This window comes from Schistocerca nitens, unplaced genomic scaffold, assembly GCF_023898315.1.
Source record: "Schistocerca nitens isolate TAMUIC-IGC-003100 unplaced genomic scaffold, iqSchNite1.1 HiC_scaffold_162, whole genome shotgun sequence".
NCBI lineage: Eukaryota > Metazoa > Arthropoda > Insecta > Orthoptera > Acrididae > Schistocerca > Schistocerca nitens.
The window spans coordinates 152,528-166,662 of NW_026045703.1; positions in this window are offsets into that span (position 1 = coordinate 152,528).

The following is a 14,135-nucleotide window of genomic DNA, read 5'->3' on the forward strand; positions in this document are numbered from 1 at the left end:
ATTTCTTTGGTGGCGGTGAACTGGAAGTCACTGAAGATATTGTTGTTTTGTTTCGGGGGTGTCCAACAACTTCTTCTTGTTGCCTCCCACCTCACATTGTTGAAGAAACTTGCGAGCACAGTCCTTGCTCCTTCTGTCCATCAGTCAGCATCTGGGGAACCCAGCGAGCACACACCTTGCGTTAACCCAATGTTCCTGTTAAAGTTTTTTCAATTGTGCTGTGGAATGCTACAGTAATGCATTCAACAAGTTCACAGATGGTGACCCTCCGATCTTTGAGTAGCTCACTGTTGATCTTTGAGACAATCACATCCAAAACCAGTGGTCTTGCACTACATTCTTCATCGTGAACTTTTGTGTGACCCACAGCGAAAGCCCTGCATCATCTGCAGATGTGCTGATTTGACATGCACTCTTCACCACAAACCTCAGTCAGCTGCCAATTAATCTCCACGGGCGGTAACTTCCTTGCATGGAGAAACTGGATTACTGCTCGAACCTCACACTTGGCAGGAGCAGTGATTAACACTTCCATCTCTGATGGCTGCCAAACCAACACTGAGTGATGTAGCGAATTGCAGACGGGTGGACTTGAGAGTGGGGGAACCACTATGCACAGCACTGTTGTCGGATTTAGCCCAGCACCTTCCCTCGAGGCTGTAGCTCATTGGGAACATTACTTTTGGTACAACTCTCTTACTAATAGAAACTGGAGTCATAATCAACATCCAGCTCAGCATTTCAGACAGGGTGCAAAAATTAGTGAGCAGTTAAACAGAAGGTTGCTCCATTGGGGACAGAATTTGAAGGTAAAAATTAATAATTTCAATACATGCACCAATAAAAGTAATAAAATTATTATGTAAAATGGTTGCTACAACAGGGGGTAATAACACAGGAATACCAAATTAATAAAATAAGAGTTTTTAGGTACTTTCTGGCAAGATAGAATTAAAAAATGGAACCCTACAGAAACATAAAGTCTAAACTGTGAGTTACAGGAAGGTGATCAAGGAAACTTTTACAATGTTCTTATGGGGAAGAAATATTAATGAGACTGGTGATTACACACTTATGAGATCTTTTCTGAAAATGAAGATGTAGAACAACATTTTTTGCATGGAGCCACCAACTGATGACTTGTGCTACAAACAACATAACAATTTTTTTACAAGTTTCATATGAACAGGGGAAATATAGACCTACATTATGCACGCCTATGTAGTGAGGCAACAGAATTTACAATTTTTATATAAACAGAGAGCTGTCATAACCCAATGTGGGTCCCAACATACTTACATGAATCCCTCAGTCAAATAGGAAATAATGTGGGATTTTTCAGGTCTACAGACTTTTTAGAACATGAGCAGCTTTGTGCAAGGAAATAAGTTGGTGGCTGGGTCTAGCTGAGGTTTATTAGGTCTCTATGGTTCTGAGACAGTACAGAAAGACTTGTATCAGGCTAGGGAGGCAAAAATGAGTAAACAAGCTTCTGGGTTGGTACCTTGTTCTGATTTTGTTGCTGCTTCCCGAGTTTAATGAACATGTCGAAGAGCACAGACACTGGGTCATAATTTTAACAAATGTAGAATGTAGATGAGACATACTTTATACTCACATGACTAGAACAAGTAGCCTGCCTGGCCTGTCACTTTGACTCAAATCATGAAAAGGACCCAGTTTCTTATTGCTCAAATCAAACCCTCATGTTCTGTTACATGTTACACTGTAAGTGACAATGAGTCATAGGTACAAGTAAGCCATGATAGATTTAACTACACACAGTCCAGAGGTACGCACAGGTAAAAATAAAAGTCCTTCTTAGTGTATAAGCTTAATTGAATAGATTATTTCACCTACATAATTTTCTGCTGTCGGCTTATGGACACCTCAGGTTCATCTGCTGGCAGGAACTCCTGAACTGGTGAACTCTGCACTGCTCCTCAACTGGTGGACTCTTTATACTGTTTGCTTATAGATGGTACGTGACCTTGTCACATTTTTACTGGCAATTCACAATCCGCCAGCTTGAAATCAGCAGTTTCTTAATGCTTATGACCTCATAATGATCTGGCGAAAGCATCAAACACTGTACATCTCCACCTAGTTTTCAAGGCCTTACTTGTTAAAATTCTTACCAAGATGACTTTTGTAATCCTGTCATGATTTGCTTATTACACCTCTTGCCCCCCTTCTGACAGCCATGTACCGCAAGTCTCTAGAGGAACGGAAGGTTCCAAATGATTGGAAAAGAGCACAGGTAGTCCCAGTCTTCAAGAAGGGTCGTCGAGCAGATGCGCAAAACTATAGACCTATATCTCTGACATCAATCTGTTGTAGAATTTTAGAACATGTTTTTTGCTCGAGTATCATGTCGTTTTTGGAAACCCAGAATCTACTCTGTAGGAATCAACATGGATTCCGGAAACAGCGATCGTGTGAGACCCAACTCACTTTATTTGTTCATGAGACCCAGAAAATATTAGATACAGGCTCCCAGGTAGATGCTATTTTCCTTGGCTTCCGGAAGGCATTCGATACAGTTCCGCACTGTCGCCTGATAAACAAAGTAAGAGCCTACGGAATATCAGACCAGCTGTGTGGCTGGATTTAAGGGTTTTTAGCAAACAGAACACAGCATGTTGTTATCAATGGAGAGATGTCTACAGACGTTAAAGTAACCTCTGGTGTGCCACGGGGGAGTGTTATGTGACCATTGCTTTTCACAATATATATAAATGACCTAGTAGATAGTATCGAAAGTTCCATGCGGCTTTTCGCGGATGATGCTGTAGTATACAGAGAAGTTGCAGCATTAGAAAATTGTAGCGAAATGCAGGAAGATCTGCAGCGGATAGGCACTTGGTGCAGGGAGTGGCAACTGACCCTTAACATAGACAAATGTAATGTATAGCGAATACATAGAAAGAAGGATCCTTTATTGTATGATTATATGATAGCGGAACAAACACTGGTAGCAGTTACTTCTGTAAAATATCTGGGAGTATGCATGCGGAATGATTTGAAGTGGAATGATCATATAAAATTAATTGTTGGTAAGGCGGGTACCAGGTTGAGATTCATTGGGAGAGTCCTTAGAAAATGTAGTCCATCAACAAAGGAGGTGGCTTACAAAACACTCGTTCAACCTATACTTGAGTATTGCTCAACAGTGTGGGATCCGTACCAGATCTGGTTGACGGAGGAGATAGAGAAGATCCAAAGAAGAGCGGCGCATTTCATCACAGGGTTATTTGGTAACCGTGATAGCGTTACGGAAATGTTTAGCAATCTCAAGTGGCAGACTCTGCAAGAGAGGCGCTCTGCATCGCGGTGTAGCTTGCTCGCCAGGTTTCGAGAGGGTGCGTTTCTGGATGAGGTATCGAATATATTGCTTCCCCCTACTTATACCTCCCAAGGAGATCACGAATGTAAAATTAGAGAGATTCGAACGCGCACGGAGGCTTTCAGACAGTCGTTCTTCCCACAAACCATACGCGACTGGAACAGAAAAGGGAGGTAATGACAGTGGCACGTAAAGTGCCCTCTGCCACACACCGTTGGGTGGCTTGCGGAGTGTAAATGTAGATGTAGATGTAGATCCTTGGGAGAAGATTTGTTCTCAAATCTTAGACACAAATTTTACTTTTTTTAAACACAAGTTATGTGCATGTATACATAAGTTTATCTTTTTTTTAAACACATGAACAAATATACATACAGATTTTTCTCTCTTTTTTTTACATATAAACGTTTATACAAGAGCTTTTTTATTAGCACAGTTCATATACACCATTGAAGTTTCAACATATACAGACAGTATATGATCACCTCCTTTCCATCTGTGATCCTGTTGATGTTGTGGTGAAGCACTGTGGTTAGGGGAAACTTCACATGTGGGTATACCTAAGAAGCAATCCTATGGATATGAAGGTGGCAGTTGTTGATGATGCATAGATGAAAACTTTTGTTTCCCAATTGGCTCTCTCAGTTTCTACTATTCCCTGGTGAAATGCAGATGCCGCCTGGCTGCTTTTAGGTTCTGCAAGTGACATATGTTTGTAGGTGCGGGGAATTGCTATTCTTGGTCTTCCTCATTGTCTTTTTGTATTCTAGACCCAGATAGGAACTTTTTCATGGTCATGTTAATATTGGTTAGTATGTTCCAGAGCACTTGTTCAGTCTGTATCATCTGCTGTGTATGTAGTATAGTCTGCTCACTACATCCTGTACACTTTTTTAGGAATGTCAGCTTTCCTGTTTCCTTCATGATTATATCTATTGATACATGACTATAGTTAATCTTTTATCTCTGGGAGATATGTAGATACATTCATTCCCTCCTACTGAGCTCCAAATGCCCTTGCTATTGATACAAGTGTCTTGGTGCAGTTATTTGGGATCTCGTTTGGTTGCTTCAACAGATCTATCACACAGGGGTTGCACTCCATTGTCATTTATATTGCAAACATCTGTTTGCATATCTTCTGTTCATGTGTTGTTACTTTGCAATGTAACTGATCCTGGTCTATGGCTGTAAGTTGTTGCTTGGCATCATCTATTAGCAGATAGTCAGCTTCAGGAGTGAGATATACATACCATTCCTTCCCACCTCTTATGGGAAGTGGTAATACCCTGCATACATTAAAGACCTGATTCTCCACTGAGGAAACTTTCAGTACATATTCTAAGTATGCATTGGTTAAGAATACATTAGTTTATATTATTCAGAGGAACCCATACCCATTCTCCTCTTTGATATCTGGGGGAACTCCTTGTTACCAATGTCATTGCTGATTATTCGAAGGCATTCTATTACCTATGCAAGATAAATATGTGGGGTTAGTAGTCCCTTCTGTGCATTCATGATGGCTGCCAACAGTCGCTCGTATTCTGCTCTTGAATCTTGAAATATTGTGATCAATTGCATCATCTGCTCATTGAATACTATCTCTAAGAAAATCTGCTGCATCCTCTGGTCTCTTTTGTTCCACAGTTTGGAGACTTGTTTATTGATTATCTCTGTACTGGCTCACAAGATATTAGTGTACTCCTGTTGATCTTCTTCTGTGCTGTTAAAGTTTGTTATTACTGATATTACTAATGTCAATTCCTCCTGGCTTAAGTGCAATAGTTATTTCTGTTCCTCTGCCACGTATTTTATTCTGATTTCAATGTACTCAGTAACTTGCTCATTTAAGGTACCAAATAAAATTTTCCTCATAGCTCTCACAAAGTTCATGAGTTCTCACTTAGGTTTTGGTTCATGACATGCCAGCTGCTTAATCAGTGCCTGTGATTCTTGTAGTCTTCCTGTCTGCTATTCTACCACATCCTCTGTAGATTGTCCTTCTGTTGTGCCCAGCCCTGCTATCTGGGTCCATTTATCTTGATGTTGTATGGCGGCTTGTGCCATGCATATCGTCCTGCCGGCTTTTTCCTCCAGCCTTCATAAATTTATGTAGGTCACACTTATCCACATGACGCAGTGATCTGCACCTTCCCTTCTGCATCATAGTACACTCCTAGGGAGGTGCAGAACTCCTGCATCTATTAAACATCCAGCTTATACTGGACTGAGGTCACTGTTGTCCACCCACATATCAGAAGGTCTCCAAGCAGCGTTGATGTTGGGGCCATCAGTAAAGTGAAAGGGATTATCTTTACTCTCTTGATGTTTACAATCCAGCTTTAAGTTTCTTGCTGTCATCTTCCTTCTCTGCCATCTCCTCCCATTTGCTGCTGCCACCAGGGTTAGGCTAACAGAGGCAAAGTGATCGTGGGTCAGCCTGTCTCTGAGGACCAATTACAATGTCTCCCTTACCTATAGCCTGGGTACACAAGATCTTCCTTTATTTGTTTTTATATAGAATTTTTACCCATTCTCTGCCATCAATTTCAGAGCATGCTATTCAGTTTCTTCATAGCCTCACATGTCTAGAGTTAGAACAACTCTTTTAGTCTATTTGCATGTACAGTTAAGAATTTCTTGTTCAATAACTGGAGTACCTTATTTGGTCTACATGTTCTTATAACATGGAAGGGCACTCTCCATGGGCTTGTTAACTTCTTTGACCTCCCTCTTCTCATGCTTTTGTCATGTAATAATATTTTGTCTCTAGCCTTAAATACCATGGGATTTTGCATGTGATTATAGTATTCTTTGTTCCTTTTCTTACAATCCTTATTAAAACTTCTTGCCATCTGATGCACATGGTGCATTCCTTCCTTTAATTCCATAATCATAGTACTTATATTGCATTTTGGCAGGATCCTGCTTTAGGATCCCAGGAATATTTCATACTCTACCAAAAAGCAGCTCGAATGTGGTGAACCCAGACAAGGAATGTGGTGTGATATTATATTTAAAGGTGGCAAGATGTACCCATTCACACCAATTTTCTGGCTTCATTCGCACATAGTGACATACGTATTCTGTTAATATTTTATGCATTCTTTTGAGTGCGCCATTCATCTGTCAGTGGTAGGCAAAAGACTGAATCTTCTCAATCTACATAATCTTTTGAGAGCATCACTTAGGAAACTGGTCCTCTGGTTGCTAAATGGTAATCATCGTATTCTGTAATTGCCGATTATTCTGTCCACTAAGATTTGTGTTATTGTGTCAGCATCATGTAGTGCTATAGGTTCAGCTACAACAAATTTTGCAAGTATGTCCTGGAATGTTAGTGTACATCTATTCCCCTTCTCTGTTATTTGAAGCAGTCTGACCATGTCGATATCACAACAAGCAAATACCTGGGTAGGCAATTCAGTCCACACTAATGCATCTTCACCTTATTTTGCACAACTTTTTTGTTCTGACAACTCTCACAAATTCGAATGTACTCTCATATGTCTTTCTTCATACCTCGCCATGATCTGTACCATTTAATGCATTCATATTTGTGACTGATTCCTGTGGCGCCCTTATAGGTGAATTGTGAAACTGCTTCAGAATAGCTCCCTGATCACTGGTTGCTGGTCATCTTGCTCTTCAGCAGCCTCTTCCGCACTCTGGATGACTGCAGCAGGGTCTTCTGGTATGCATGACAATCCATCTGCTACTGCATTTTGTGAGGCCTTTTTGTATAGAATCTCAAAGTCATCTTCTGCCAGTTTGATTCTGAATTTTGTTAACCTTCACGAAGGATCACTCAATGTGATCAGTGCAGACATGTTCTTCTGTACACATAAGGTCAATAGTGCTTTACTTGCCACACTATGGCTAGAAGTTCTTGCTCAGTCATACTACGAGGGCGGTTCAGAAAGTAACCTCCAATTGGTCACAGTGCGGGTTGTGGGGGGAGTAGCGACGCCATCTGTGCGTTCACGCACTCAACAGGTCAGTCGGCATCAAGCCGTGGTCGAGTGAACGTCGTACCTGCGCTAGTTTACTTTTTGTGGCAGTTTGAAATGTGTGCTGCAATAGAAAACCCCGCCAAATGTGAAGTGCGTGCTGTCATAAGGTTTTTTTACAGCCAAAGGATATTCTGCAGCAGCTATTCATCGTGAGCTTTATGCTGTGTATGGACCAAGAGTTATGAGTGAAGGAGTTGTCCGTGAATGGGTACGTTTATTTAAAAGTGGACGAGAAAACGTTCATGATGAAGAGAGGAGTGGTAGACCATCATTGGTGACTGACGAACTCGTTCAGACAGTTGATGCAAAAGTTCGTGAAAATCGACGTTTCTCAATGTCGGAGTTGTCTACTGGTTTTCCACAGATTTCTAAGACTCTCTTGTACGAGATAGTGACAGCAAGATTGGGTTACCATAAGTTCTGTGCACGATGGGTGCCCAAAATTCTTACCGACCACCACAAAACTCAAAGAATGGCCTCTGCATTAGACTTTCTGTCACGTTATGAGGACGAAGGAGAACCATTGTTAAACAGAATCGTGACCGGTGACGAAACCTGGATTAAGTATGTGAACCCTGAGACAAAAGAACAAAGATGTGGGCACATTCAAATTCGCCTACCAAACCAAGAAAAGCCTCGCAAGATTTTTCTGCCAGAAAACTGATGGCAACGGTGTTTTGGGATGCCAAAGGGGTGTGGTTGGTTGAATTCATGGAACGTGGTACGACCATTAATCAAGACGTGTACTGTGAAACAATAAAAAAGTTACAACGGGCTATACAGAACAAACGCCGTGGTATGCTGACTTCCGGTATCGTTTTTTTGCACGATAACACCCGTCCTCACTCTGCTCGCAGAACAACGGCCCTTCTTGAGTCCTTCAAGTGGGACGTTATCAACCATCCACCTTACAGCCCAGACCTGGCGCAAAGTGATTATCACCTCTTCATGCATTTGAAGAAATGGCTTGGGTCACAGCGGTTTGATGACGACGAAGAGCTCAAAGATGCGGTCACAGGCTGGCTCCAGGCACAAGCGGGTGATTTTTATGCAGAAGGAATTTCAAAGCTTGTGAAGAGATACGATAAGTGCCTCAATCACTATGGAGACTATGTAGAAAAATAGTGCAAAGATGTAGTTGTAAGATGTATATATTAAAATATTTTTATTTAACTTGGTGTATTTTTTTAAATCAACCGGAGGTTACTTTCTGAACGGCCCTCGTATATCCTCTGCCAGTGTGGTTCAGTGTTCTGGATGTGAAGGCTATTGGTACGTCCTGTCCTAGTTCTCCTTGACTCAGAGAGACATCTGTAAATACCTTCCTTGTGTCTGTGGTGATTCTGAATTGCTTTGTGAAATCAGTATACTGTAAGATCAGTGGGCTTACTATTTTCTCTTTTAATTCCTCGAAAGCTATCTTCTGCTGTATTTTCTCCCTTTTTCAACAATTCATGTAATGGTTTTGCTATCTGACTGCAGTCCTTGATGAAACATCTGTAGAAGGACATGATCCCAAGGAAACTTTTTAACTGCTTCATAGAACTGGGTCTCGGATACTCTTTTATTGTGCTAACCTTCTGAGTATCTGGTTTTAATTCTTCGGACGTAATTGTGTGCTCCAAGTAAGTTACCTCCTTCTGGAGGAATTCACACTCTTCAACCAACAGTTTTAAGCTGTGCAGTCGAAACCTTGCAAAATTCTTCTGCAAGTCTGGCATTATGCTCTTCCAATGTAGGTTTGAGCACAACCACATCATGTAAATATATGAACATCTAGTGTTCCTGCACTCCAGTTAGTACTGTGTTCATTAACCTCTGGAAAGTGGCTCTGCTGTCTATTATTCCCATTGGAAATCTCTTGTACTTTCCTTCTGGAAAGGAGAAGGCTGTTTCCTCCCTATCATCTTCCTTAAACAGTATCTGATGATAACTCTTTACACAGTCCATTGTGATGTAGTATTTGGCCTTCCCTAAGCTGTCAATGATCTCATAAATCAGGGGTAGAGGAAATACAGTGCTAATGCAGTTGTCATTCAATCTTTGATAGTCTGCAACAACCTTCACTTTCTCTTCCCTGAAGCATCCAGCTTCTCCAGAATTAATAGTAATGGGAAATGCTCAGCATAATCATATCTTCCCTTGTAATTACATCAATCACATTTTGGGGGACCTTCTTTTGTGCCTCTGGCGGTCTATATAACCAGATATTTATCACTTTAAATTGGGCCTCTGGTTTCAACCTAATCTCAAGCTTCACCATCTTTCTGTATGTTAATCTGCCTCTAGGCAAGTAAAATACATCATTATATACATAGCTCAATAATTGAACACCTTTCTTCTCCATTTAAATAACCTACTCGAATCATTTCATTTAACCTCTACTCCACGACTTTGTCTCCTGGTACACAGGTATTATACTATATTTTTGGCGTTTGTCAACTTCTATGGCAGGTACTGCATCTATCTTCACCTGAGGTCACTTCAGTATAATCTCCTCTTCTGTGCTATTCAGAATACTTGTGGCACGCATCAGTCTTTGCATGGTCACTAATGCTGCAGGCAAACACACACCCATCTGCAACAGATACTTTTCCATTACGCCTTAGTCAGGTCTATAGGCTGCACCTTAATTCTTAAAATCTTTTCCTCTTGTGGGAGCACACATTCCCGCCCGTCGGAGGTTCGAGTCCTGCCTCAGGCATGGTTCTGTGTGTTGTCCTTAGTATAAGTTAGTTTAAGTTAGATTCAGTAGTGTGTAAGCCTAGGGACTGATCTCCTCAGCAGTTTGGTCCCATAGGAACTTACCACCATCTACCTCACACGGGCCTATTCATATAACATCACTTGAGCTCTCTTTATTTTCCATGTGTTGCTCAACTTTGTGTCATGTTTCCCTTAACTTCTGATGTATTCTGGTTTCTCTCTCTGGAGGTCCCTCCCCTCTCTCTGTTTTACCTCTGGCTCTACTGGCACTCCTACTGTCGCCCTCGTTATCACTACCCATTCCTCTCGGCTACCTAATGTCCAACCCACGGAACAATGTTCCTCTCTTCACCTCTCTCATTCTGCATGATTAGATGGTTCTGCTCTTGTTTCATCTGTAACCATAATGGTTAGCCCTTGACTCATAATGTCTTCATTGTGTGCCGGCCGCTGGTGGCCAAGCGGTTCTGGCGCTACAGTCTGGAACCGCGCGACCGCTACGGTCGCAGGTTCGAATCCTGCCTTGGGCATGTATGTGTGTGTTGTCCTTAGGTTAGTTAGGTTTAAGTAGTTCTAAGTTCTAGGGGACTTATGACCTCAGCAGTTGAGTCCCATAGTGCTTAGAGCCATTTGAACCATTTTTTGTCTTCATTGTGTAATCTATGGTTACTTTTTGCTTCTCGCAGAAGAAGAAATGAAGAAGTACTTCATATACGATATCTAACTCATCCCCTACTACATTGAACTTGTGCTTCACACACACATCTTCATCTACTCTCAACATTAACACCACAGCTCTGCATGTCTCTGTTACTTCTTTAGTGATCCCTCTTAGTTTTACTCTCTTATCGGCATCAATGGCCACTGTACTATCCACTCCTGACTCCTTTATGGTGCTAACCTGAATGGTGCTATCTCCTATAAAACTTGTGATTTCTGTGTCCCTCGTACGCACCTTATGCTTATGAAATCATTCTTTCCCTGGCAGTCTACTGAGTACAATTTTATGGTACAGGCTAACTGCATACTCATGCCATACCCTTGTTTCCTGGCTTTCAAATCTTCGTACTAGCTGACCTATTCTTGACATTACATTGTCAGGCTACGTGTCCTGGTTCCCTGCGGACATAATATACTATGGGTCTCACCCTATCACATGGCTCTGCATGTACTTGAAGTTTGCATCGGTGGCACACAGTTGACCATAAGCTTTCCATGACCCCACGATCTCCGCGTTATGTCTCATCTGTCCTCCGCGGTGGTGATGGATGATTTGGCTGCATGGCACCTACTTTTCTGACATGTCATTCCATAGCACAGTTCCTTGCATGATGACCTCCTTTCTTACATCTAAAACAGTAGTCTCCCAGATGACCAGATTCAATGAATTTTTTTGTATAAGGGCGATTGAAGCTTCCTCTGTTATTGCTAAATCCACCGCTAGTGCTAATGTTAAATCTTCTCCTGTTGCCCTCATGACTACTTTAATCTTCTCATCATCAATTTCTTGTGTGAATACTGCTCTTGCTAGCTTCCCAATTAGAGCTTGGCTCCCTGGAATATCTGACTCTCTCATTACCCCTTGTACAGATTCTTGAAATCGGTACTGAAATGTGTCCACATGACTTGCCCAGTTAGCCATATTTTTGGCCCTATTGTTTACTAGAGAATGATAAATACACATGGTGATCCAAAGCCCATTTTGTCTGATAGTTCTCCAGTAGAATTTGCTTCACATATGCCCAGGTTTTGGTCAAATCAGATAAGAGTAACTTACTCTGTGCAGCTCCCCAATCCTAGTTTTTACTAATTTTAGTAGTACACTATGAATAAGGTTGGGAGTAAGTTCAAATGCTTAGACATAATTGTCTATGAATTCCCCAAGGTGATCTTTATTTCCATCAAAAGCTTTCAGAATTAACTTGAACATGTCAGACAAAGCTATTTCTTTGGTGGGAACTTACTAACTCCCAGGTTCATATTTGGGTTTTTTTGTCCTTCCTCATGGCTTAAGACCTCGTTTATATGCCATGGTGTGTTTCACATACTGTGTTTGTTGATCAGGCACAGTGTCAGCGTCTCGTGAAGGTGAATGTTGGAATGTCTGCTTTGCTGATTCAGGTGTCCTCAGCCCCGACCTCAGCTGTTGCCTTCTGAACTAGCCCTGTGAACAGCCTATTAGTCCAGGCTGAAGTCCCTCCATCAGTCACCAACAACAGTCACTGAATTATGCTGTATGTGTTCATAGCTTCCCTGCACATCCCAACTATCATGTTATTTTCCCAGGAAGAGACCTCCACCTCCCACTATGGCCACTCAGTACTGGATTTACAATTGCTGAACATCTCCAGTGCCTCTCTTTAGAACTACAACTTCCTCCACTGTCGCCTCTGGTCAGGAAGACATCACATCTGCCCCCATTGTCCTCAACTTCAGATTTGTATCAAAGTCTCCTTTGATCCAAAAGATTCCATAGACCCCATGATTTTTTACCGCCTCTTATGGCTGTCCTTGAGATGTCTCTGGGTCCAGAAGTGATATTCACAGATGGCTCAACAGTTGACAGATGAACAGGGTTTGCATATACACATGTATGCTGCAGTGAATTCCACTCCCAGCCAAATGACTGCAGTGTCTTCACTGCTGAATTAATGGTCATTAAACTAGCCCTTAACCATATTTGTTCTTGCACTGATAATAGTGTCCCAATCTGTGGTGACTCCCTTATCAGCCTTTAGGCTATAGACCAGTGCTACTCTCCTTTCCCACTGGTTATGGCTGTCCAGGATCTTGTCTCTAACCCCCATCAAGCTGGTCGGTCAATTGTTTTCGTTAGGACTCTCACTCATGTTGGGATTTTGGGAATGAACAAGCTGACTGGTTGGCCAAGCTGGCCACCAGGATGCTGATTTTGGAAATGGGGGTCACAGAACCAGACCTTCGGTTGATTACTGGAAGTCTGGAACTCAGAACGGTCTGCTCTGATCCCCCAAACAAATTGAGGACAATTAGGGAGACCACAAGTGTGTGGCAGTCTTCCCTACATGCTTCTTGCAGGTAATAAACTGTCGTCTGTCAACTTTGCATTGGCCACACTTTGCTGACCCATGGCTGCATTCGCCGATCTGAGAAACCCTCTCACTGCAAATGTGGAGCCGACCTGGTGGTGGCTCACATACTCATAGACTGCTATAATTTGGCTGCTTTGAGGTGGCATCTTAATCTTCCTGACACGCTTCCTCTGGTGCTAACAGACAATGCCAAAGCGGCTGATCTGGTTTTACGTTTTGCCTGTGAAGGTGGTTTTTATTCATCCTTGTAAGATAGTGCTTTTTGGTCTCACTGATTGCCTGAGGGCTTCGAGATATAGAACTCTCTATTACTGAACTACCAATGCAAAATAAGTTAATATTTGCATATACAGGTCACCAGATGGAGACAGAAAGTGTTTTACAATCTCATGGAGGAACTCTTGGAAGAAATTCACTCTCCTAAGGAACTTATAATTATATGTGGTGACTTCAATATTGATTTCTCAAAATCCAACAAATTCAGAGATGACATTATAAATCTACTACTATTGTTCAACATCAGTGTAATGATAACTGAACCAACTCAAGAAACACCAACCTCTGCATCTATTATCGATCAGATCTTGATAAGTATGTGCAAATATGCCTATAACGTACAAGTTGTAAACATCGGTTTTAGTGATCACAGTGCTCAAATTCTTGCAGTGAATATTCCAGGACACTCAATTCCCAGTAGAAAACGACACACTATAAGGAATTTCAGTACAAAAAATGTGGAATATTTTTGTTCTCTCCTAAAGGGTGAAAGTAGGAAAGATATATATGACTGTAATGATACCAATGAGACATAAAGTTTGTGGCTACTTTCAATTTTTTTGAAATGGCTTTTCCCAAGAAAATAACTACATTTAACTCTACTCAAACAACAAACAAGTGGATTACAAAAGTTTCAGTATTGTCAGGCTTCATCAAAATTACAGAAAAAATGTTCCTTAGAAGATTAACAGTTTTCTTAAATAAAGGGAGGCTGATAAA